Below are 26861 nucleotides of genomic sequence, written 5' to 3' on the forward strand. Positions count from 1 at the left end.
CGTGTCTGCCTCGCAGAGAAATATTCCCAATACAGTGACCTACAGAGTCTTCTCTGCCAGCCTCCCTAAAAGGCATTGATTACCTGCTGGCTGCCTATTAATTTGAAGGGAAGCAGCCAGGGGAGAGCAACCACTGCCTCTGAAACAGACAGCGTGTGTGGCTGAGGGGGCAGCTTCCTTTGATGAAATATCGCTAAACGATGAAATTCTATCTCCTGCAAGAAATGATTTCTGCTGGCTGTGCAAACGTCAGGCTGGAGCCTGCCCTTGGAGAGGCGGCTGTGTTACTCTGTATTTGTAAAATCAGCAGAGCCTATGCATGAACGGTCACAGTGGGTGATTTTACAAGCTACTCACAACGGGCATCTGCGCATTGAAAACCACTGCTTGGAGAAGATTCAACCCATTGTGATTCCCTCTTGTTTCATGCTTTGCCGTTTTGAAAGGGGGTCGCTTTACCCAAGAGAAAATGCTCTTTGATGAAATGATGACAGAGACCTATGAAACTACAATATATGAACCTGAACTTGGTACAGTCTGGCCTTTGATACATTGTTTAACCGCTTCTCAGCCTCGCCCCACTCACACTCCTGACCTGCTCCCTCAGCAATGCCAGCTCTGTGCAGAAATGTGGGCTTCTAGAAGGAATTGAAAGCTGCTTAGGAATAACAGCTGTGGGAGGCCTGACCCATGGATGTTCCGCCCAGTTCTCCCCAAGACTTCAGGTGTCCTGACATAGGCCACAGACCCTGCTGGGTCTGCTCGTTGCTGGATCTCTACACTTCAGACGACCTACTGGCCATAATGGCCAAGTCAGTATTTGATGGCACTCGGGCACCTGTCTGCTGTTGGCTTGACACTGAGTCATTGCATCAACTCAGCAGATGGTAAGAGTTTTTAACCCACACAGACTGTGCTTCCTTCAGACTGGGACTTGGTGAAGTCTCCAGGCTTTTTCTCTTGTCTGCCTTCACCCGAGTATCATTTGCTGTGGACTTTACCTTGCAAACTGTCTTTCAGCATCGCAATGTTTTAACCAGGGAAATTAATTTTGCCATCAGTGAAGCTGGTAATAAAACATCACACAAAGTTACGAGAGCACTTCCAATTTTAAAAATTAGACTACAAAAACGAGCCATTGAGAGAAATCGTTTTTAGTCAAGGTAGACACAATAAAAAACTTGTGAAGCCTTTTCAACATGTTGTTTGGGTTACATCCCCAGAGACTTGAACCTTGAAAATGCTTTAAGAGACATTGCATTCGAAGAATTACTGGAAGAAATGAGGCAATGTTAAGAGCATCCATTGGTAGTAGAATATTTCCTGAAGGATGGCATATGATTTTCCTTTAGACTTAGTTGCATCCAGACAAGAAGATGTTTACCCAGTGGTTAGTCTTACCCCCGACGACTGACTCAGACTGGTCTGAGCCCCGAGCGGACAGCCCTCTTAACTGAAAGCAGAAGGATTCTCCACCTCTGTTAATAACGTCTTTCCTAACTGAGCCACTCATTTTCCCCACAATTTTCCAAGTTATGGTTCAGAGTTCCTGATCTCAAGCCAGAGCAAGAGGGAATTCATATTTGTTAATGAGTCTCATAGCATTGTTTCTGGAGAGAAATTAAGTGTGAGAATAAATAACTTGGCCAAGGGTCTGATGGATGAAAAGCAGACAGATCTGAAGAGAACGTAACAGCGTGGCTGCATTTAACACTATGCATCTATTCAGAGGGGAAGATAAAATGCTTTTTTTTTTTTTTTAATCAGTATTGGATAAGAACATAACTCTTACTCCTCCATTTTTAAAATTTTTATTTATTTATTTGACAGAGAGAGATAGCAAGAGAGGGGAGTGAGAGAGGGAGAAGCAGGCAGGGAGCCCGATGTGGGGCTGGATCCAGGATCCTGGGACCACGACCTAAGCCAAAAGCAGACACTTAATGACTGAGCCACCCAGGTGCTCCTCTTTTCCCCTCTTCTGACCTACATAAATGTAACACAGTAATGAAGTCATCAAAACAGCCTCAGACAAGGCCAGAAAAGGAGGCAAGGCTGCCTTCATTTTTCGTACATGTGACCAGAGTTCTGAAAAAGTTTCAAACTACCGTGTCAGGTAGTAAACGTTCAGTTAACACAAAGGAAAGTGTTGTAATTGAAAGATCGTTACTTTATTAGCTTAGACATACAGAGTGGTAATTGTATGTTACTATTACTTCATGGCCAATTATTCCATCCCTCTGGGTTGAGCCCTCACAGAAGGTCTTGATAGCACTCGGTATGCCAGATTCATTTTTAAGCCACAGTGCTTTCCAAACGATGACTCTCTGTCGCCTCTCTGCAGATCTCAAGTGATCCAGACAGACGAAGTTAGTGACTTACCCTCCCAGAAAGAGATATTACCAACTTGAATGAAGGCTTAGAAATTTCTCAGCAGGTTCAGGATTTCTGTCCTCTAGCTTACTACAGATAGGTTAGAAGGACAGACTTCCAAACAGTATCTGGGATGAGATAATAGTAATAGCTAGAAAAGAAACTCCCCTGAAGATGAGACTAATAGAGATTGATTCATGAACAGAGCTACCCTTTGGTTCTGATTCTAGGACTTCCCTCTAAGCATGCTGCCGTTATCTTGGAGTTTATGCTCAAAGCTTTGCAGCATCTGTTCTCGAGCTTTCCAGAAAAAGGATGGCTAAGCAGGAACAGAATGATCACATCATTCACACTTGAACTCAACGCGATGAGCACATTTGTTTGTCCTCATTAAGTGCCGCGGAGCGGGCGCTAACAGACATGCAGAGGCAATGTGCTGGGGCAGGGCCAGGGGATTGGGAGCTGGGCTCGCTCTGCTCGCAGCCTGGGGAGATGACCGCTTCTCTGAGCTCTCAGCTAACTTGTCCAGAAGAAGAGGCATTAAGGCAGAGGTTTACCAGAAGCTTCCAGGGTCCCGGGGGAAATGCCCAAGACTACCTCAGGGGTCTGGAGGAAAGCCAAACAGGGTACCTACAGGTACCTGGCTTCCATGTCAAACTTGGAGGCTTTATATGTATCAAATTCTAAGGTAGACTGATTTTAAAGCTGTGCAAAGCACAAGATGAGCTAACCTTCATGTTCTTTATTTATGAAAAGGCAAAATGAGGAGCCTGATCGTCTTTTCTCGTGGCCAAACACGATGGCGCCTGGAGCTAGCCTGCCCGGGTTTGACCCTCATCTCTTCTATCTGGAGCCGTGTGAACTTGGGCAAGTTTGTTACCTTCTCTTTGACTCGGTTTCCTCATGTGTAGCATGAGTGTAATAGCAGTAGTTGCTGCATAGGATTCTTGTGAGGATTAGATGAGGTAATCGATACAAAGCCCTCAGAACAGCGCCTGGCACACAACAAGTGTTTCCTATTATTATTGGCCCCAGCTAGCTGGGAGCGTCTGGCCCGCATGGTTAATAAAGCCACAAAAGGAAATGCAGAAGAGCTCACTTATTCCACGTAAAGGTGCTTGGGAACATAATTGGATTTGCTGAAAGTGCCTTTTTAAACGGTACTGTTGGTTTCTGATTCACATTTGGGAAGAAAAGCAGAACAGAAGGTGATAAATTCCTTTATGGGTGAGCTTGGCAGGAAAGGCAGATGCGACTGCAAAGTTAATTGGTGGATGGGAGGTGGGACCCCTGGGCAAAGGCAGACTGACGGCAAGAACATGTTCTTCCCTCTCCTGCCCCGGTTTGTGGTGATTAATTCATTAGGGATTCTGAAAGGCCATTCTTGGGTGGCTGCTGGTCCTGTCTTCGCCCAGACGGGGATGATGTCAGCATATCATTTGTGGAGTTCTATGGAGTTTATGGAGTTCTGCAAACCTCTGGAGGATTCCAGGAGCTGCAGATCGTCTCCCGGCTGCTGGCCAGCTCTCTGATCACTGAATCCCACTTGAACCTTGCATATTGCAACTTACTTGTTTCCATCATGATTTCAGTTGTGGTTGTCGCTCTTCGCACAAGCACAGGGGCATGAGAAAACCTCCGAAGTTCCTTACATAAGACTCAGTTTTCTAGCCCTGCGGGCTTGAATCTCTCTGAGAATTAGGCTCCATTTCTCATGGAATGAGATAACACACCAGACGTAACCAAGTTTAAGATGCAGAATTTAAGACTGTAAAATGAATCATTAAGAAAGAAATACCTGCTAATTAGACTCTGACACAAGCTTTAAAAAAGAGAAGTATGAAAATACTCCTGTGGACTTAGACCGATTTTTTAAAATTTTAAATTTAAAATCACACACCACTCACATAAATACACACATGCATAGAAAGGAAAATATCAGGTTAGGGTTTTCCTAAAACTTTTTTGCTTACAGAGTCTGAGTCTTCTGAATCACTCTTTTTAAACCCTTGTATCTCTGTTCCTTCACATAGTATCATTCTGTGCTGTTAGGGGCAATGAGTATGTAGAATGTCAACATCAACATCAACAAATCGTGATGTAAATTTCTGAAGTCATTATAGATGGCCTGCGGGCTCAGCACAGGTGGTGACAATCATGCCACGTCTCAACTGAAATGCCCTTTGAACAGCTATGACAGGTTCGTAGCTGTGCCAGAAATGACAACTCTTTCATAACTACCACCCTGCCTGCATCAATAAAAAGATGCATCCCAAATGAAGGACCATTTAAATATGGGGGGGATCTATATCTTGAATCCGTGAATCGGTAATAAAGGTTTACACTTGTTTTTTTTCAGAGGATGGGTTTAATTCTCAGACAACTTTTCAAAGATTGTCGAAAAACTGTTAGAAGATACGCAGCAAAGTTTTGGCCTTTTCCAAGAACTTGACAGGTCCTCCCATCAGGGTCTGCTGGAGGACCAGAAAGATCCCAGAGGCAAGAGCCAGCCTCTGGAGAGGACAGCTGCTCTCCCGGAAAGATGGTGTCATTGTTATTTTCTCTGTTAAAATACAAATACCCTTAAAAAGGTCATTCAGTGTCACCCTCTGATTAATGATTTCTCCCTTCCAGAGTGGATTTTGCCAGAGGCTTATTTAAAGGAGCCAACCTTTTAAATTACAATTTTTTAAAAAATATTTTATTTATTTATTTGACAAACAAGGATCACAAGTAGGCAGAGAGGCAGGCAGGGTGGGGGGAAGCAGGTTCCCTGCTGACCAGAGCCGATGTGGGCCTCAATCCCAGGACCCTGAGATCATGACCTGAGTTGAAGGCAGAGGCTTAACCTACACTGAGCCACCCAGGTGCCCCGTAAACCACCACTTTTTTTTTTTTTTAAAGTCATCTCTGGCCCAAAGTGGGGCTAATACGCATGACCCCGAGATCAAGAGTCACGTTCTCTAATAACTGATCCAGCCAGGTGTCCCTCTAAAGAGCCAGCCTTTCAAAAAGAAAAATCTCAAAATGTTTTAATAGCATAAAGCTTAGATCAGAAAAGGCCATATATTGTATGATTCCATTTACATAAAATGTCCAGAATGGGCAAATATCTAGAGACAGAAAGTAGATTAGTGTTTGCCAGGGGCTGAGGGCAGGCAGATGGGGGTGACTGATATTCGGTTCAGGGTTTCTTTCTGGAGAGGCTAAACTGCTCTAAAATTAGATTGTGGTGATGGTTGCACAAACCTGTGGATATACTAAAAACATTGAGTTGTACACCCTTAACTGGGTAAATTGAATAATATGTGAATTATATCTCAACAAGGGAGTTTAAAAAAATGCTTCTCAGAATGTGTTGTGTGTGTATAAAATAACCCAACCAGTTCTTTTGCCCTTATTCTGGTGATATTTATTTTTTAAAAAACTTGGAATTATTTTGTTCAAAGCAACCCAACAGATTCAACAAAGCAAATGCTAGGGCCTGTAGCAAAGAAAAACTGATCTTTTCTTGGAGGAACCCACAACCAAGGAACAGCAGAAGGGAGATAGATGCATGAATAATTCTGGAGGGCAGGGGAAATATTCTGAGACTTGAGGACATTTCTTGGTGAACTCAGGATCTGGCTTGACTTTGAAGGCATTGGATTTTGATAGGTAGGTATGGGGAGAGAAAGGAAGGGGGCACAGGCAGAGTCGAGAAATGTCTCATTTCCTCTGCAAGCAGAGAGAGGCTCTTGGCAAGAGGTCCCAGTCCAGGTGAGTTTATGAGTCCAAACCTCTGAGAGCTTCTCTGGGAAGAGTTGAGGTATCTGTGAGCCATGGAGAGTGAGGGTAGGTGGAGTCAAGCCAGAGAAGGTTCTGGGACCATGGGGAGAATGTTGTCAACAATGAGAAAGGAGCAGGGGCATTGAGCAGCTGGCTGCTGGTACAGATTCTGTTCTCAAATCCAACTTTCTTAATTCTCAGCTCTGTCATCTCTCCCTGGAATGACTGTCATAACCCATTCTGTGTCATCCATGTCACCGGCCTCTGGTGGCCTTGGGAGGCTGTGGTCTAGTGGAAAAACACCAGCTTTGTTCAACTTCTCATCATAGGATCATATTCCATTAACAACCATTCCCACCCCTCGTACTCCTGTTCTCTAAGGGGTCTGCCCACCCTGACTGCAACTAGCAGGTGGATTTGTGAAGGATAGGTTTCTTTCTTCAACCAACCCCCCTAGATTTTTAATTCAGGAATTTATTTCAAAAAAATAAATAAATAAGTTGAGATGGATGGAGTCCATACTTGGCAACTAACAATTTAGACTTAAGCGAATAGCTGACCCAGTCAAAATTTATATATAAAAACACACGGAAGAATTCTGGTGTTAACTTTTATTCCCTCCTCACTGGGCAGCTGAGGTGATTCTTAACCAGATTTCACTGAGGCCATTGTATCTGTGTTGGCCTGTCAGGATCTCTTCTTTTTCTTTCCCGGGAGGATTTGATGAGGAGATCCCCTGTGAGGCTTCACGCTCTTCCTCATCCGCGCTTGTCATCGAAATGGTTTCTTCCTCGCATGAAGGCTTTTCATTGTCTTTCTCCATCTACAGTGGCCCAAAGTGCTCCGTTTAAGAAGAAACCCTTCATCAAGCGTGTTTCTGTCACAGGCCGGAGAGGAACACACGTGGAGCAGAGGGCAAGTGTTTCCTCCCTCAGCACGACAAGCGGCCACCTGTTATCCAGGAAATTCCACTCCACACCCTACCCCCCGAAACCTCTTCATCGATTCTTTGCTCTGTGTCAGAGCTGGGCCTGTAAGCTCTCAGAGAAGTAAAGAGGATGTTTATAACTTGTTTGAGTATTAACTTAAAAAAAAAAAAATCTCTATCCAGCTCAGAAGTCATTGGTTGACATAAACACTCTGGTTTGGCTGTTGCCCCTTTCTCTGTTAGACTCTGCTCTGCCTTCATTCTTACTTGCGCCACGTGGCTCCCTGCAGAGGCAAGCTTGCGTGCAGGCACACACTTGGGCACACGTGCCACCTCTGCTGGGCGAGGGCGTGGCTTATACCATTTAAAGGAAAGGCGGGGAGGTTCTGGGAAGCCTCACTTGACCTCTCTTCCCGGCTCTCCTTAGTCCTGCTTTTGCATCTGAACTATTTCCTTCCTTGATCAATAGATGCAAGCTCATGCAATAATAAAACCAGAGAGTGGGGCACATGGGTGGCTCAGTCCTTAAGTGTCTACGTTTGGCTCAGATCATGATGCCAGGATCCTGGGATCGAGCCCCACATTGGGCTCCCTGCTTAGTGGGAAGCCTGCCTCTTCCTCTCCCACTCCCCCTGCTTGTGTTCCCTCTCTCACTGTGTCTCTCTCTGTCAAATAAATAAATAAAATCCTTTAAAAAAAAAACAGAGATGCTTATTTAATTCAAGCAAGAAATATTCCTATCCATCTGTACCATCACGGTGGATAATCAAAAATTTGCACACTTATTTTTATTAAATCAAAGAAGAGTATAAAATTAGCATACTTTCTAATTCCATAATATCACTCATTGCAGATTCCTTTCCCTCAAGCTATTTGACTAGATTGGCTAATTCATACTATGGGATATTTTCAACTGTTTACCAAATTGGAACAAGTCCAGACCAGATGCTTTTAAAAAATGCATTCTTCATAAACCAGGAAAAGATCCTAAACTCTGAGAGAATCCCAGATGTTTGGATGTTTTATCTCAACTGGGATGGTAAAACCCTCTTGTCATTGATTTGTCAGATCAAATGTTTTCTTTATTGTGACTGATAATTGCTCAAGAGCAGCCTTGGCTGACACCATCACTGATATTACCTCTTCCCATAAACACCAGTAGAAGAAAATTCTGAATTACTAAGAAAGGTGCTGCTCTATGACTCTTCTATGGTTACTTCTATCAACTTCTTCAGTCTTGAGTTTCACATTCCCAACAAATATACAAATATTGCCTTTCTTTGTTTATAGGCCAGTTCACAGAACACACCATTGCTTAAAATTATTTTTTTGGCTTATATTTCAAGTGATTCTAAACCCGAAGACTTCCAAGCAAAGGAAATACTTAATTTTTTTAAGTTTAAATTGTTTACCCCCCTTTTTTAAAGGTCAGTTATTGGGGTGCCTGGGTGGCTCAGTGGGTTAAGCCTCTGCCTTCGGCTCAGGTCATGATCTCAAAGTCCTGGGATCAAGGCCCGCATCAGGCTCTCTGCTCAGCGGGGAGCCTGCTTTCCCCTCCCTCTCTGACTCCTTATGATCTCTGTCTGTCAAATAAATAAATAAAATCTGGGGGCACCTGGGTGGCTCAGTGGGGGAGGGGGGAGGTCATATAGTCAGGCAGGCCTCTGCCTTTGACTCAGGTCATGATCCCAGGGTTCTGGGAGTGAGCCCCGCATTGGGCTCTCTGCTCTGCAAGGAGCCTGCTTCCTCCTCCTCCTCCTCTCTCTCTCTCTCTCTCTCTCTGTCTGCCTCTCTGCCTACTTGTGATCTCTGTCTGTCAAATAAATAAAATTTTAAAAATATTTAAAAAAAATAAATAGATTTTAAAAATCTGTAAAAAAATAGTCAGTTATTTTGTGTTCATGTTTTGTAAATTATTCATTCAATAAAAATTCATATATTATTAACTGATGAAAAGATAATGGCAGAAGCAGTCAATGGTCAATAAACAAAGAAAAAAATGCATGATTAAATATTTGATAGATGTTCTAAATAAAAAGATGTAGTGAGATATTAACGGTGAGTATGTGGCATGTCTTATGTTTGTTGTTAGAGAGAGGCCTCTTGGAGGAGGTCACACTGAAACAAGGCCTGAAAACAGGAGATAGACAAAGAGAAAGGGAGCAGGGCCCCAACAAGAAGGAACAGTACGTACAAGGCCTCGAAGAAGAGAAGATGTTGATATATTCAGTTGGAGGAAGGATTTTAGTGCGGCCGAGACGTGCAGAGCAAGGAACAGGTGGGTCAAGACAGGAAAGGGGAAAAGGCCAGATCATGTGGGCCAGGAAAGAAGTTTAGATTTTACTGGAAGCAAAACCTGTTTAAGGTTGTCAAATAATGCTGTATAATGACTCAGTTCATATTTTAAAAAGATAACTGTGGCTATCTTTTGGTGGGAAGAGGGAAGTCAGGCCACTATTGCAGTGACTGGAGGAAAAGTGGAGAATGGATTACAGCTGGAGAGAAACTGCTGGAAGATGAAAAATATTCAAGGAAGTAGAAAAGGCAAGATTTATTGAAAGTAAGAGAAAAGGGGCGCCTGAGTGGCTCAGGGGGTTAAAGCCTCTGCCTTCAGCTCGGGTCATAATCCCAGGTCCTGGGATCGAGCCCCGCATCGGGCTCTCTGCTCAGCCGGAGGCCTGCTTCCTCCTCTCTCTCTGCCTGCCTCTCTGCCTATTTGTGATCTCTGTCTGTCAAATAAACAAATAAAATCTTAAAAAAAAAAAAAAAAAGAAAAAAGAAAGTAAGAGAAAAGAGGGAAGGAGGAACCCAGCATGGCAGGGCCTTTTAGATTTTGCAACAGGATGGAAGAGGGTACCACTCAATAAAATGGAAGAAAACAAGGGGAGGGAATGTTCTGGGGTAGGGATTGGGTTGGATCAAGAGTTTCATTTGGGGGATATTGACTGTTCGGAAAGTCAAGGTGCCTGTTCGGAAAGTTCTATATTCTTAAGGATCGTCACACTCTAGGATGCTTTTGTGATTATTTCCATCAGGGTCTTCAAACATCAGTGAATCTGGGGAAATGGCAGAGGCAGTTTGTTAAGTAGATTGAATATATTATGTATATGAGCTTAGAAGGGAAGTCTTGTTTGGGAAGTATTTAAAACCATGGGTATTGATGGGTATAGATGAACAGCCTTAGGGAAAGAATATTCAAGGGAAGAAATAAGGCCTCCTGATTGAACCGCCAAAACTTCAACATTTAAAGATGGGGTTGAGGAAGACAAGTCAGCAAAGAAGCCTGAAGATTGGCTGAAGAAGTAGGAGGGGTACCAGGAGAGTTAAGGGGTTGGGGGGGTCATACAGGCAGGCAGGAAGAGTGTATTCAAAAGGTGGAGGTGGTCCCTCATTCCCAGAGGAAGAATTTTAATAGCATGGCAGGAGCCGAAGCCATAAAGAAACTTGAGAGTACCCAAAGGTACTCCCAAAGGTCATGGTGCTTTAAAATGCCTGTTTAATCAAACAGTGTATAAAGTTTAGTTTACAAATTAAAATCCCACTGACAGTGCAAGTCCAAACATCAAGCAAAATGTAAAATGTCCTGCAGGATCCTTCATTCCTAGAAAGAAAGAGAAATAAAAAAAAACTTATGAAGAACTTGTCATATAAAATGGCTGGCAATGCATATAGTATATTTCAATAAACAAATCAAAGAACAGGGTTTGTTTTTATTTTTGTTTTGTTCAAGTGGGTGGATTTATTTATTGTTAAATATTCTTGCATAAAATATATGTACACTATGAAGGCAACCATATTTGAACCATGCATGTGGGAGGTAACATGCAAAAATGAAGTTTTGTTAGAGTTATGATATTTACATGACTTACGAAAATGATGTTTAGGGGCACCTGGGTGGCTCAGTGGGTTAAGTCTCTGCCTTCGGCTCAGGTCATCCTCTCAGGGTCCTGGGATCGAGCCCCACATAGGGCTTTCTGCTCAGCAGGGAGCCTGCTTCCTCCTCTCTCTCTCTGCCTGCCTCTCTGCCTTCTTGTGATCTCTATCTGTCAAATAAATAAATAAAGTCTTAAAAAAAAAAGAAAATGATGTTTATATTGCTACTATATTATCTTTTTCTAAAGAAGGAAAACGATCGATTTCCCATGACGTGAAAAGGAACTGAGGTTTTCATGGTTTCTGCTTGACAGGTATCCATTTTTGGGGTGACGGGAACTTCCGAGACCAGGCAGGTAAGAAATGACCCCAGACCCTATAGTGAGGGAGTGTGGGAGGAACTCCAACCAGTCTTTCCCATCGGTATGCATATTTCTGTTTCCAGTGCTCCTTTAGTATCACAAAATGACCAACCCCTGAAACTCTAAAATTAGTTTTCATCTGATTCCCTAACTTCTGCTTTGGGACAAGATTAGAGTTGGCTATCAAAGCAGCATTGTTTATCTGCATGATTTCCCACTTTGATGTGTACACCTAAATATGAATCCGTGGGTTTGTTTCTCCGGATGGTTGGAGGGGCTGGACCACCATGGTTTTCCTGGCTGCTGTCCAGGGCCCAGCTGGACTGACTAGAGGCGGAAATTGAGGATGGGAGCAGGGTGGGGAAGGGGGAAAGCGGTTGCCTTAATGTTATCAGCGAATACTTTTGTACTATTTTTTGGCACCTTCCCACTGTGAACCAGCAGAATCTTGATGTAGTTCCCGAGGTCAAAGGCGAGGTTGGGCAAGAGAAGCAAGGAACAAAAGCAATGTGGCTTGATCTTCACCAACCTCTCAGGCTGGTGATTGCTGAGGTCAATCTCAACATCAGTTTTTACTCTCTAAGCCTTTATTGAGTGCTTCGGGTGGTCTGCGTGTTTGCTGCCTGCCGGATTCTTAAAGCACCTCACCGTGATGATCAATTAGGAGAGACAAAACGATACCGGGATGTGTGTCCTTTTGAAATGCAAATAACTCTGAGAAAAGAAATAAAAATTGCCACTGCCTTTGTAAAAATCAGAGGACTCAGCCCCTGCTCCTCTGAGCCGCATTTATCACCTTTTGCACACTCCAGCCACTCAAATAGAGGGAACTGGCAAGAAGAAAGGCGTACTTGCAGATTAAAATGTATCCCAAGAACTCTTTCCATGCTCCAAGGTAGAAATTCTTCATAGAATTATACATGAACAAATCTCCCTCTCTTAAATTAAAAAAAAACTGTTTAGAATACTGTTTTTTAACTACAAATTATTATTTCTTCTTCTTCATTTTAAATGTTTTATTTTAGTACCAGCTACTTCTCCTCTTGGTTACTGTAACATCCATTTATCTTGGAAAGAACATAACCTAAGATCAGGCAGTAGTGACCCAATTTGAAAGACTGATCATTTACTTGATTGAGAAAAGATGTATTTTTTAAATGGCATGTTCAAAACGTGTGTAAACATCTTTAAGGAGCTGCTCAATGATGACGTTGCACATTCTCTTTAGGAATAATGTGATTGTGAAGCTCATTCTTCTTCCATGACTTTTTTTTTTTTTTTTTTTTTTTTTAGAGTAGAAAAAGAGTGGCGAGAGAGGGGCAGAGGAAGAGGGAGAGAGACTCTTAGGCAGGCTCCATGCCCAGTGAGTCTGACACTGGGCTCAATCTCATGACCCTGAGATCATGATCATGATCTGAGCCCAAATTAAGAGTCAGACACTTAACTGATTAAACCAGCCAGAAGCCTTCTTCCGTGACATTTCTTAATGTTCTCTTTGTGCAAAAGATTCTCAGAAGGATGGGAGCACCTGGGTGGCTCAGTTGGTTAAGCATTTGCCTTTGACTCAGGTCATGATCTTGTGGTCCTGGGATGGAGCCCCGCTTCAGGCTCTCTGCTCAGCGGGGAGTCTACTTCTCTCTTCTCTCTCTCCCTCTGTGTTCTCTCTTTCTCTCTCTGACTCTCTCACAAATAAATAAAATCTTTTTAAAAATTAAGAATAAAAGATTCTCTGAAGGAATGAGAAAAAAAAAAAACATTTTTTAAAAAGATGACAAAACGCTTCATTAAAAGGTAGAATAAAGGCAAAATGGCATGGAATCCAGAGGCCTTGGTTAAGCCTTTCTGAGCCTCAATTTCCTCTTCCGTATAATGGGGGATGGCAGCTGTTATCATGAGGAAGTACAATTGAGGTTAGATGCTCATGTGTTTATTTTATGGGGGGAATATAACCCAGTGGGCCCCTAAAAATAATTCAGACCTATAGGTCTGTACATGTATTTTTTGATTCAGTGACAAATCCACATTCAGTATTCTAGTTTATAAGACACAAGAGAAAGGTCAAAGCCTTTGTGGAAAAAGCAATCTTGCTGAAGTCTTCTCAAAGGACACATTCATTTAGTCACTCAGCAAATTGTTACTGAAACCTACTACATCCTGAGCATTTGTGCTAGGTGCCGGGGAGTGATCAAATGAGTTTCTGATCTCATGGAACTTGGATCTAGTGGAGAGGAGATTGTGATTGACCACATAACCACAAATAAATATTACAATCTATAAGAAAAGCTACGAAGAAGAAAATTCTGACTTTTTTTTTAACTATTGGAAAATAGAACAGACATTGAAAAAAAATACTTGAGAAGTATAATTTTGCCATTTTTCAATCTCAATGTCTTTCTTAATCAATAGCTATGATGTTAGTACTTGGATTCACTTGTTCGTGTGTGGCACTCTCTGTGAAGATAAACTGTGTCAAATACATTTCAAATTTGCAAGATTGGATTAAAACATGGAGTCACGAACATAGCAAACTGATGAAACCTTGAAGCTACAACTTCATATCATGGCGATGCCTACATTTTGAAAGGGCAAGAAACTCTGGACAGGAAGCCGGGGGTGGACCTAAGGAGGCACATAAGGAAGGCAAGGGCAAGATTCCCAAATCAGTTGTCGAGTCCCCTCAATGAGGAAACCCTGAGCCAGAGTGACAAAAGGATTGAAGCAGGGCTAGAAGGACTAGTCATGGCACCCCGAAAGCAAGTTTCCAGGGGAAGGGGTTATTTGTTAGTTTTTATTGTATTCAAAGACTTTATCCAGAAGACCTCTAAGAAGTATTTTTCAAACAGTAACTTATGACTTACTTTCAAACAGTAAGTTATGACCCCTTCTTGGGTCACAAAATAAATTTAGTGGGTACCCACGGGCATTTTTAAATGAGATAATAGACAATGTCCATGTGCATTGTCCATAGCAGGGATGAGGTTGTCTGTGTTTGGGAGTGTATGTGTGCACCAAAAGGCCTCTGGAGCCCAGAGCCTGTTCAGTAGTGGGAATTTCCTGAGGAATACCCTGTCCCTGACTTTTCTTAGGATATGGTCCTATAAAGTTACAACCTTCTCCCAAGCAAATTGGGCAGGGATGTCGGTTGCAGAGCAGAGCTCCAACCCAAGCTAAAGCCCAGGGATCCATCTGCACTAAAGATGGTGTCTGAATAGGGGGCTGGCCTGCAAAGGTTCAATCTAGAAGAGTTGTTCCTTGAATGAATGAAACAGAGACCAAGTACAAGGCAAGGGTATTACCTTCCATTGTTGGGAAGGAAATACATAGGTTGGAATCGGTGCTATTTGGTCATTTTTTAACCTGCAAAATGGCAATCTCCTTTATTAAAATTAAGAGGTGGGTTGGCCTAGCTGTGGAGAGATCCCCTGATGACACGGCCTCATTTAGGAGTTGACCTTTGAGTGAGAAAGTTGCTGATAACAGAGAAAATTGGGAGTGGGATTAAACCAAGGGCTTACATCCCTATTTTCCTTGCTGGGCTCTTTGCCCTTGAGTGACTGCTCTGGGTGCCTGTCAGCTGTCTGTAACTGAGGCCATTGTCTTAAACAAGGTATGCTTAGAGGGAGCTTTCTTCTGTCCTTTGTGCTTTTACTAAGACTGCTTTCCAAATACTGTCAATGTTTTGAGTTTTATTTCTCCCACTTAATAAGATACTTCTTTCATGGTGGTTAAAAAATTAATTTATATGAAAACTTTTTGAGGGGAAGGATCAAGAGGTTGCTCATTTTATTTGCAGATATAATTTCTAACTTCAGATCTTCCCACATCGATTTTGGATGGCAGAGAGAATTCTCAAGGCAAGAGGAATGAATAGCTGGTCTTCCTTTGAGTCCTTAGAACATTCTAGAGAGGACTCCTTGATGATAAACAGGGAGGAAAGGTTGACTGGGTGGGGGTGGGGGATGTACCCGTTTGGCAAACTGTGCGGTCCCTTTTTGCTGAGTTAAGTTGGTAGAGAGGGAGTCAGAGAACAGGCTCTGAGCTGGGGACCCAGACATATAAACTGCCATGGAAGAAAGACTAGTAAAGCAGTAATGGAAGAGGCCTGCTTTCACCCTGGTGAGGGGCGGGTGGTTCTCTGTGGAGGCGGAGGAAGACGCAATCCAGGGACCCCAGGATGAGGTATAAGCTGTCAAGAGAGATGGCAGATCTCCAGGACAAACCACTGATTTCTTTCAGATGACCCACCCTGTCACTGCAACTCCCGCCGAGGTGTCCGATCGAGGGAATTTGAGTTCTTCCGAAAGCTTTTCTCAGTCAAAGCCAAAGGGCTCTTTATTTCACATGTAGAGACAAAGAAATGTTTCTTTCAAACTCTCACTTAAAACTTCCATGTCGTGGAAAAAACATGTGCTTAGAAAGGGGACAGACGTGAGTAGCATTTTTTTTTTTTTTAAATGCTCACCACAGACTTGCTGTGAGCTCTTGGGTAAGATAGTTAACAAGTTAGGAATCCCAAAGAACTACAGTCTCTTACCCTGAAAATAGGGAAAATAATACCTCTTTTGTAGGGTTGTTGTGAGGATTACATAAGACAAAGTTTATAAAGTGCAAGGCCGTGTCTGGGCACTCAGTAAATGAAGTTAGTATGTATGTTATGATCTTTCTGGTCCAACCAGCAGTGAAAGGACAACCAAAACAGAATTTGCAACCCTTTTAGGACACCGGTGTTGATCACAATATAAACATGTGGGGCAGATTTACAGAATTTATAATTCAAGATGGGGGTCTTTTTTAAAAGCTTTTATGAGGGGCGCCTGGGTGGCTCAGTGGGTTGAAGAGTTTGCCTTCGGCTCAGGTCATGATCCTGGGGTCCTGGGATCGAGCCCCGCGTTGGGCTCTCTGCTAGGCGGAGAGCCTGCTTCCTCCTCTCTCTCTGCCTGCCTCTCTGCCTACTTGTGATCTCTGTCTGTCAAATAAATAAAATAAAAAATTTTAAAAAAAAAAAAAGCTTTTATGAAAGTGTCACATGAAACAGCTGAGGCAGGTAAGTTCAAACTCTATGGCAAGAACAAAGGAAATGCGTCCAGTTTTAATTCTCGTGCAAGGATCAAGCGTAAGATTATTCAAGCACTTTGGTTTTCCTCCTTTCCAGTTTTGTTGTTTAACCTCTGTTTTATGTAATGTTGGCTTCCCTATTACGGTTGACGTGAGTGAGATTTGGAACAAAGGCTTGAAAATTAGACAGTTCAGACTTAGAGCTAAAACATAGCTCAGGGGTTATATCCAGGCTAGCATATTCTAGATGAGGCCCATGCAAATATGACACGTCACTATTTTGTCATATTCCTCTATCAATTACTTAATATTTTTCTTTAGGTCAACTCTCTTTAAAAACAAACAAACAAACAAACAAACACATAATACTTACTTTACTTCCAAGCAGTAATATTCATGAACATCACAGGTTTGAAAGTCTAGTAAAATAAGTTCATGCCTTAAAGTATTTAGATAATTTTTTCATCTAAAATCATTTCATGCACTCTGAGTGGCATGGGGGGGTCACACACTTAAGTAAACACTGATCACATATGCCCCTCTATTTTATAGATGAGGACACTGAGACCCAAAGAATTGAAGTGATTTCCCAGTCTGTGACTGTAATTCCAATAAAAGGCTTGATATAAGAATTTGGTGATTAAAAACCATCTAAGGGGGCACCTAGGTGGCTCATCCGGTTAAGCATTTCTTGGTTTCTGCTCAGGACATGATCTCAGGGTTGTGAGATGGAGCCCTGCATCAGGCTCTGAGCTCATGCTCTCTTTCTCTCTTTCTCTCAAATAAATAAATAAAACCTTGAAAAAAAAAATCTAGGCATTTCAATAGCACCAATTCTTCTTTTTCATGTTTCCCCTATACTCCCCAGAATCCAAGTGAGTAGGCAAAAAAGGATTGGCCTTAGTGAATGAGAAAACACTACATATTATATATAGCCCCGTCAAAAAAATGTGGAGATGAGTCAAAGGACAAAGAACTAGACTTTATAATTTGTTTCTCTCTTAGAACAATTTTAATAATCATCTGAACACAGCCCAAAGCTGAATCATTTACCTGAGCTTGTACTCCTTTATGGAGTTTATTTTTACTGACCAGATTAAGGTCAGCAATATTGGCCCTCTCCTGACCCTGAATGCCTTATTCCTTGAAACTTGAGTGTTAGTTCCTGTTTGCACCATTGTACCTTGTTAGAGAAGGTATTTCTATTCTCCAGAGAGTGAACAATAAGCTACTGTATGTTTGGTCTCCAGAGTTCATTTCTTCATGTTTTCATTAGTTTTATTCATAAGATTCTATTAGAGTCGATTGTTAAATTGCTGGAAACATCCCCAACAAAGGACAAAAAGGTTCTTCTATAAAACAAGAACAGCCCATCCCCTGCCCAGACTTGAAGGACCATAAATTGGTGTAGTAAATTGCAGAATATAAGCAAGTAACTTTTCTTCCTAATCTCCTAAGGGGCCTGGGATTTGTGAGTCTACGTCTGAAAGTAGGTCAGCAGCATAGTAAAAAAAAATCTTACTAAATACGAGTTGGAGTTTACTGCTTTGAAAAACTGTGGTCCAATCTAGTTAAATCAGAGTCCATTATGTTCATTTTGATGGATTCATTTATCATACATAACCTGGAATGGTTGAAATAATTGTTATAATTAATAATATCTCTTTTGAGATACCCCTTTTTTAAAAAAATTCTCCTTTTATTTCCAGAATTAATGGTTAAAAAAACATTCCTCGGTTTATCCCAGAGGTTTCATTTGACTCAATTCCATTGTGAAGTCACAGTTCCCTGGTGTCTTAAAGATCCTAGACTCTCTTTCTCTCTCTGTTGAACTCATGGAAGCATTTAATACAAATCTGTTTTGATTCATTACACAAAAGCACGTTATCCCAAAAGGTGCACAATCTGAGAATATGCATGGTCATGTAATTTCTAGCCAAGAACATAAAAGCAAATACATCACTTAATATTTATTAAGAATTAAGTACCCAAAGGGGGTTAGTTACTAACAAAGACAGAAGCACATGTAATTCTGTGTCAAATGAGAAATTTGAGCATATTCATTGGAGCAAGCATTAATCTTTTATGAATTGTACAATTTTAAATAAGGCAACATAGGGGAAATTACAATAGAGTGAAGAAAAGAGGCAATTTGGGAGAATTATAATGTATTGAAAACACATGCCAAATACTTCCCTCCATACTGATGAATGGGATCAAGCCATATTCTATGCGAGCCTCACATTGTTTTTCCATCCTACATTCTAGCAAAGTCTAAAAACAGCAGGGTAAGGAGGCAGGGATGGAAATGTTGCAAAAATATTTGTTTTACAGTACAACGGGTGCTTATCTTATTTTAAATTAAATGTTCCCTAACAGACAGCCGCTTAATGGTGCTCATATGCCTGCCCCCCCATTGTGTAACTTGCCCACAGCATTCTCTCAAAAACTACTAGAGAGAGATTTTTGCTGTTCTTTAATTAAAAACAAAAAAAACAAACCAAACCAAACCAAAACAAAACCAAAAACAATAGCCAACCATCTCTCTAACACACAGGTAGAATGTTCCCAGAACAGGTAAAAGCTCCTCTATTACACATTAGTGCCTTTTTCACTCCATGAACTCCAAGACAATTTCCCAACTATTTATTTACTTTTAGCGCTTTTCTCTGCAAACTCAGAAACCAGCTGCCATTCCCTTTAAACCCTCAAAATTATGTGGAAGTATGTCAAACGATGAGTGATACAGGAAAGGGCTCCTACCTGTCCCATTGTACCTATGGAAGAACTCCTTTAGGAACAGAGGGATCCTCCAGCGGTCACGCCCCTTGCGTGGGCTGTCCCAGCCAGTGACATCTGCAAAGTGCCATCTTACTGTGGACGAGAACACACCTGCCAGGCAGTGCCAACATTTGTCACTTGCACTTAAAAATAAGACAGAGGATGATACTTCTGACTTAGAACCAAGAGACTTGTTCTGACAGCACCATTGTGAATGGTACCATTTTAAATAAGCAATACGGAAACATTGCAATAAAATGAAGAAAAAAGGCAATTTGGGGGAATTAAAATGTTTTGAAAACATATGGCAAATACTTCTCTCAATGCTGATGTATAGAGACAAACATCTCTGGGTATCCCCTAGAGCTGGACATGGTTTTTTGTTTTTTTGTTTTTTGTTTTTTTTGTCCATGCCTTGGACCCTCTATCTGGTTGCTTGGGCTCCAAGTTTATCTTGCCTTCTTGCCCACCAGAACCTTTAGTTTCTATAGCTAGCTTCCCTGCTCCGGGCCACACTTCATCATTGCCTCCAGGTCAGTGACTTGCCTCCCATCTTACTGGCTGACCTCACTCCCTTCCCTCCTGTATGTGGTTTTTGCCGATCAACCAGAACAGTGTTGACCTGGGACATCCTCTGTCCTGGTTCTCTCTAGCCTATCCACCTCCCCGCCCCCGGCTTCCTGCCTATGTGGTTCACAACTTTGTGAATTAAGGAATCCAAAGATACATTAAAATTCTGGCCTCACCTAAAAAAGAATAATGTAACTTTGTTTCAAATGTGGCAAATGTAAAGTACTCAGGTAGTCAGTATCCTTGAAAGTGATCATTTACTTGAGCAACTAATCTCTTAGGTTGTGGGGTTTTTTTCAGCACTTCATGCTGGAGGGACATGGTTCAGATCTTCAGTCTGAGGGGAGAAAGGAGACGAGGGTGGCAAGGGCCAGAAAAATGTGAAAGGGATTGGAAAAGGGAACCAAGAGAAAGGAGAAAGAATGTGGGGTATTTACTTGTGAGAAGAAATTAATTTGCAAGTTCGTAACTCCCTTTAAGAATGTGATGTTACTCCAGGAGCATTGGATTTTATTGTCCTCTCATAGCTTCTGCTCAAAAAATACTCCTGAAGGGACAAAAGACAAAAAGCCGAAGGAATGTGAAGAGAGTGTGTTCAGTCTAGTGCTTTCTGAGGGTGGAACAGGCAATGACTTAAAAGGCATATCACGGAGATAAGGAAGAGTCTCTTGAGAGTTGCCAGACCAGTATTTCCTAACACCCCTATTTCCTCTCCTGTCGTCAGCGTGGCCCAGTTCACATTGTCTAAGGATAAGTCATGAACTGTTCCTACTCTGAGACCCACTAATTCTCCTCTGAAGAACATACTCCAAGGACAAAGAACAAAAGTAACTTCCACAAACTTGTTCATAGCGGTGCTATTCAAATTGTAGTGATGTCTTTTAGGGGTCAGACCAGCCCGTGAGCTAGCCCCTCTTCTGTAGGAGCCTCTTCCCCGCTCTGTTCCCCAGAGATGGGGCCCTGGCATCCATGTTTGTAATGGGCAATCCCCCTATGGTCTCCAACTCAACCAGGGCTGGATCTAATGCACACCAGGATGTGGAACTGGGATGGGAAAATTGCAGGTTAATCTCTGTATGTGGTCAGAGTGACACAATAAACTATGAGGTAACTCTAATCAGGGTAAAGGAAAGAAGAATGAAGCAGATTCACCAAGAAAAACAGAGATAAACAAAGAATGGACTGTCAACTTTCTGGCTCCTTCCAGACGCCCAAACTGCATTTCTACCCTTTGACTCTGTGACACGCCCCTCTGTCTTTGTAATAAATTATCCTTTTAACTTAAAGTAATTTGAATCACTTTTTTGTTGCTTATAACCAAAGTCTTAACTGACACACAATAATAAAAAAAAAATCAGAAGCAACGTACCCAAAATAAGAAAGTAAGTCAATTTGTGTAAGTTAGCATGATTAAATATTTTTTCAAGTGATTATCTACATGGAAAGATGCAGGCGAGAAAGCAGAATGAATACATTGCTTGCAACTTTTAAACTGTAGACTTAGTCAACAAGGACTGGAAAAGTATATACAAAGTAATGTAAACAGTTACTAAGGGCATGAGGGTTGCGGAAACATTGTTTATACTATATCTTTGAAATTTAGACCTCTGACATTCTGAAGCAGGGATTTAATATCCCACTTCAGATCTTCCTCAGAAGGTTCATTATTCTGATATTGATAGCCCCCCACCAGTCTTCACCCCAAACTGGAAAGCTGTTCTCGAGTCTGTCTTTTCTCCAGAGGACGTTTTACTGGGAAATAGTATTTGGGAGTTACAGTTCTGGGTGTGATTTTAAAATCATCCTTACTTTTATATGGAGAACGGAATAAAGGCAAGCTGAGTGGAATTTGAGAAATAGACTAAAAGACGGTGTGGTCGTCCATCTGGACTACCAGTCAGTCAGGTCTCCTTGAAGGGTAAACTGATTACAGGTCTGGCGCAAGAAATGTGAAAGACTAACCTGGAACATCTTACCATACCAGAGAACAGTGAAGCAATCCAAGACTACTAGTGGCCTGTCGGAAGGACTGAGGAATCAGCCTGCAGAGACTTCCACTGACCCAGTATGAGATAATTATATATTGATAAAAATAATAATCGCAAGAGATTGACCCAGATTAAGGCATTTAGATCCACGAATTCATATCATTATACACACATATGTAAAAGCTTTGAAAGATACTAAGTCATTATCTATATTGAAAATCCCAAAGAATAATTTTTATAAAAATCCTAGAACTAATTCGTGATGATAACAGGATGTTAGGACACAAGTTAATATATGATAGCCAATTGCTTTCTTATATGTCAGCAGCGAATCAGAAATCAAAACACAATGCCATCTACATTAGCACCAAAAGAAATACTGAAGTATAAATCTAACAAACTATGTTCACGTTCTAGATATATACAACTATAAAACCCTGATGAAAGAAATCAAAGATCGAAATAAATGAAGAGATGTTTCCTGTTCATGGACAGGTAGCCTCAATATTGTCAACATGTCAGTTCTTCCCAGCCTATCGATAGAGTCAACACAATCCCAATCAAAACCTTAGCCATGGGTTCCTGGGTGGCTCAGTGGGGTAAGCCTCTGCCTTCAGCTCAGGTCATAATCTCAGGGTCCTGGGATCAAGTTCCGCATTGGGCTCTCTGCTTGGCAGGGAGACTGCTTCCTCCTCTCTCTCTGCCTACTTGTGATCTCGCTCTGTTAAATAAATAAATAAAATCTTAAAGAAACAAATACACAAACAAAAATCCTCAGTCAGTTATTTTAGGAATATCAATATCAATTGCAAAGTTTATATAGTTTTGGCACTGAGAAACTCACTCATTATTTTGAAAACCACTAAACAAAGGAGAAGAATAAAGCAAGAATAAAAGTAAATTGGATAGGTCTCTTCACAGATTAAAACCTCCCAACTGTTTTAAATTGCATTTTAAATAAAAGCCAACCTATAAGGCCATGCTTGATGTGGCATCTTCTAAACACGCTCATCTTATTTCATGCCATTTAGCCCCTTGCTCACGACGTCCCAACCACCTTCACCTTTAAATAAACTTGCTTTTTTCTGCCCCAGGTAAATTCCTCTTCATGCTTCCGAGCTCACCTTACCCTTCCAGGGGGCCTTTCCTGACCATCTTAGGAGTAAAATATTATTTATTTCCTCTCTAAAGACTAATCAATTTTGTATTTTTCTGTTTGTTTGTTTTTGCTCACTTGTTTTTCCCAGTACAGTGTAAATTTTAAGAAGAGAAGAATGCCTTGTTTCCATCCAGGAGCTACTATATAGAGGCACTCTGTAACTATTCGTAGGAACAGGGAATGAAGTTATCCATCACTTTGAGACTGGATAGTTGAAACCAACAGATGAGACTCTCAAATAAACCAGCGAGAATGAAAAAAAAAAAAAAAAAAACCAGCGAGAATGATTGTGGGATCTCTAGAAAGGCAGAATCCCCAAGGTCCATGTGTACCAAAGAGCCAGAAGAGCACTGGGAACAAAAAGAAATGTGATTTCAGGGACACCTCGGTGGCTCAGTCAGGTCTCTACCTTCAGCTCAGTTCATGATCTCAGGGTCCTGGGACTGAGTCCTACATTGGGTTCCCTGCTCAGCAGGGAGTCTGCTTCTCCCTCTGCCTGTGACTCCTTCTGCTTGTGCTCTTCCTCTCTCTCGCTGTCTGACAAATAAAATCTAAAAAAAAAAAAAAAAAAAAAAATGTGATTTTAAGGAGAAGGTCATTGTGGAGACTGAGAAAGAGATGTGATTACCTTAGACTTTGGGAATACTTTCATGGAGGGTTAAAGTCTTAAAAACTGTAAATACCACGTTATTATTTTTTTTTTAATTTAGTTTTTGACGAAGAGAGAAACAGTGAGAGAACACAGCAGGGGGAGTATGAGAGGGAGAAGCAGGCTTCCCACTGAGTAGAGAGCCCAATTCGGGGCTCAATCCCAGGACTCCGGGATCATGACCTGAGAAGAAGGCAGACGCTTAAAGGCTGAGCCATCCAGGTACCCAATACCACTTTAAAAATAAAAATTGTAGAGTTCCTAAGGCCTTTGCCTATGGATTCTCAATTAACTACTCCAATGATACAGCTAATAAATAAGAGGCCCTTTTCATTATGTACTTGGCTATGGCATGGGGCAAATGATTCTAACAACTCTTACTATTATATCTGATCTTTGATGTGTCTTGACGTGAACTTGTGTGTATGTATAGAAAACCCATCACGGTTCTATTTTGCTTTTACGATGCAAATGTATCTTTTATGATTAGGAGCACTGTCATGCCCAATGCTCCTTTTAATTTCTTTCTCTTTTGAACTGAGAGATTTTCTGAGGCTAGCTGTTAGCAAAACCTGTCATCATAGTTTCTGAAAATCAAGACTAGGGTAATTGAAATTATTCATAAAGATTCTAGGAAGCTGATGGGTTGTGGAGAGGATATGGCTTCTTTCTACCTGTGTCTTAATTACTCAAACAACATATATACTACAGAAAATTGAGGGGAAAAAAAAAAGTGAAAGAAATCAGACATAATCAATCCCCATGACCCTCATGTTACAAATCTGATATATTTTCTCATGTGCTTATTGTTCCCTAGTTGCAATCTCAGTATGCATGTAAGGGTTCATCCTAAATCCTAAATAAAGGAGACAGCTAGCTGTAGAATGAGTAGTCAGGAAAGGTTTCATGAAAATGTCATTTGAGATAGAACCTGATCAGCAAGAAAGAATCAGCCTTGTGATTGTCTGAGCCAGAGGCTTCTCGCACATGAGGTAACGAGGACAAAGAAACAGGACTGGAATGAACTTGGAGGAACAGAAAAGTGGTCAATGTTCATAGAGTAAATGAGCAAGAGGAACATGGATGAAGATGAGTTGGGGGAAGAAAAGGAGGGTGTGTGTGTGTGTGTGTGCGTGCATGTATAAGAAAGGGAAAGAGATCCTGTGGGACCTCAGAAAACTTGGTAAAGAGATTACTTCCTGGTCTAAGAGGCATGTGAAGCTATTGTAAGATTTTACACAGAGCAGCGACATGTCTGATCTACATTCTTAAGAGTACTCCAGTCACCAAAGATGTTATACAGAAATTATTTCTGCATAAGTGCGGACACAAATGCTTAAGGACCAAATCCCGACTCAAATCAGCTTAACTATTCCAAAATATTTGTCAGGAATGCTCATGCATGGTGGGAACTACTGGAAGTTTAGGTGGGGCTATACTTGGGGGTCCAGAGGTTGTCCTTACATCTTACTTTTCTCTCTCACTAATTCTGCTTCCCACCCTCTCCTCTGCAACTCTTGAACCCAACCAACAGGGGGTACAGCTGCCAGTAGCCCAAGGTTCTCCAAATGGAAGACAGTTTCTGTCTATCTTCAATTTGAAACAATCTGGGAGAAGACTCAAATTGGCCAGGCAAGAAAAACGTATCTTTTCTTTGATCAGTTACCATATACAGGGGAATGCTACATTGTCACTGGTCCAACCTGCATCAGATACTTACCCCTTGGCAGAGATGAGGTTGGCTGCTATGACATACCTTTCCACCAGGATCACACAAGATTTGGAAGGATTCTCCAAAGGAAAGGAATATTGCTACAGGAGATTCATAACCATGCTGGGCACAGTAGGGAGGGAAAAAAAGAAGAAGAAAGAAACAACCAATAAGTGGACTGCACGGTCATTTGATTTACATAATCTTTTTCTTGCAGAGTAATATTCCACTATAGGTATATTTTATTCATTTAATATTTTTGCTCAAACTACCATTGCCAAGTTCTCTACTTTACTGAAACAACTCCTGATGTTTTCACAATTAGGTTGTTTCCAAACTTTAATAATCATGATTAATATTCTGTGGCTGTCCTAGTGCATATGGCTTTTTCTATATCTTTTGTATAGGGATCCCGGATAAAAGGGCATGAGATCTTGTTTTAAGTAAATCAAATTTATTACTTCCTAAAAGTTTTTGTCCATGTGAAATGTCAGTATGCACTCATAAAACATATATACACTTTTCTGTTCTCTTTACATTAATGAGTACCATCCCTTTTTCATTTTACCAGTTTAATAGGTGAAAAAGGACATATGTTTGTTTTGTTCATCGCTTTGTAAAATCACAACTGCTGGGGAAATTTTGTATTTAAGGTTAGGTGTTGTAGCTCTTTTATTAATGTTCTGCACATGTCCTTTGCTGATTTATCTATTAGAATCTGGTAATTTTTATATCTCTTTATCCTAACTCTTTGAAGTTATTACTCATTTGTGATTACGTTTTCAAGTTTGCAGTTTGCCTTTTTTATTTTAACTTTCAAAATTATATTTGCTTTTATGTTGTCAAATTTTTATTTCATCTACTGTTCTCAGGCTTAGAAATTCATATTTTCCCAGAGGCTTGAAAAATATTTAGTTCTATTTTATTTTAGCTCATCTAAATCTTGATTTTTCTTTTTCATTCCCTTACATATTCCAAGTTTTAATTTTTTATTTATAATGTGAGATGAAGATATGAGCTGATTTTTCTCTCAGTTGCTAGCTATTCAAACCATTACAATTTATGAACTGATATTTCCTTCCCAGTTGATTTGTGATGCAAATATCAAGATACATTTAATATGTATTTTATGCATGCAAGAACCCATTTACAGGGTATTTTTTCCATTGAGAGATTTGTCAATACAATCCTTACACCAGCACCAGGAAATTTTAATTCTTATTGCTTTATGTTTTGGTGTCTAGTAGGACTAGCTCTCCACTTCATTTCTCTTTAGAATATCCATGTTATTTTCATTCAGTCATTCTTCCAGATGAAGGTTAAGATAACATCCAAAGTAAATACAAAGTAAATACAAAGCAAAAAAGATCCTATTGAGCTGTTCACAAGAACTGCATAAAATTTAAGAGAGAACACTGGAAAATATCTAAATGCTAGGATCAGGGTTTTCTTTCATCAAATACATCAGGATTCTGATATCTTGTTCTCCTCTGTCCAGTTTGCTCTTTCTTTTTGGGAGCAAAATTCATTTGCATGAGGAATACATTTCCAATTTTTGTGGAGTTTTTATTTAAAGTTTGTACTTTAGAAAATAATTCTATTGTGACTGATCTCAGAATTGGAAGTAGGACTTAAATGCCATCAGTG

At 41.0% G+C, this 26861-nt stretch overlaps 1 long non-coding RNA gene across 1 annotated transcript; it reads right to left on the reverse strand.

The window, feature by feature from the left end:
- Positions 1–10542: 10542 nt before the first annotated feature.
- On the reverse strand, positions 10543–25321 carry LOC131832434 (uncharacterized). Its single transcript, XR_009354046.1, has 5 exons — positions 25224–25321; positions 23264–23405; positions 19120–22416; positions 10936–11109; positions 10543–10667 (listed from the first exon to the last, which is right to left on the reverse strand). It is a non-coding gene; the product is annotated as an uncharacterized LOC131832434 (long non-coding RNA).
- Between the last annotated feature and the right edge of the window lie 1540 nt (positions 25322–26861).

The sequence above is a fragment of the Mustela lutreola genome, chromosome 1 (genome assembly GCF_030435805.1).
Source record: "Mustela lutreola isolate mMusLut2 chromosome 1, mMusLut2.pri, whole genome shotgun sequence".
Taxonomy (NCBI): domain Eukaryota; kingdom Metazoa; phylum Chordata; class Mammalia; order Carnivora; family Mustelidae; genus Mustela; species Mustela lutreola.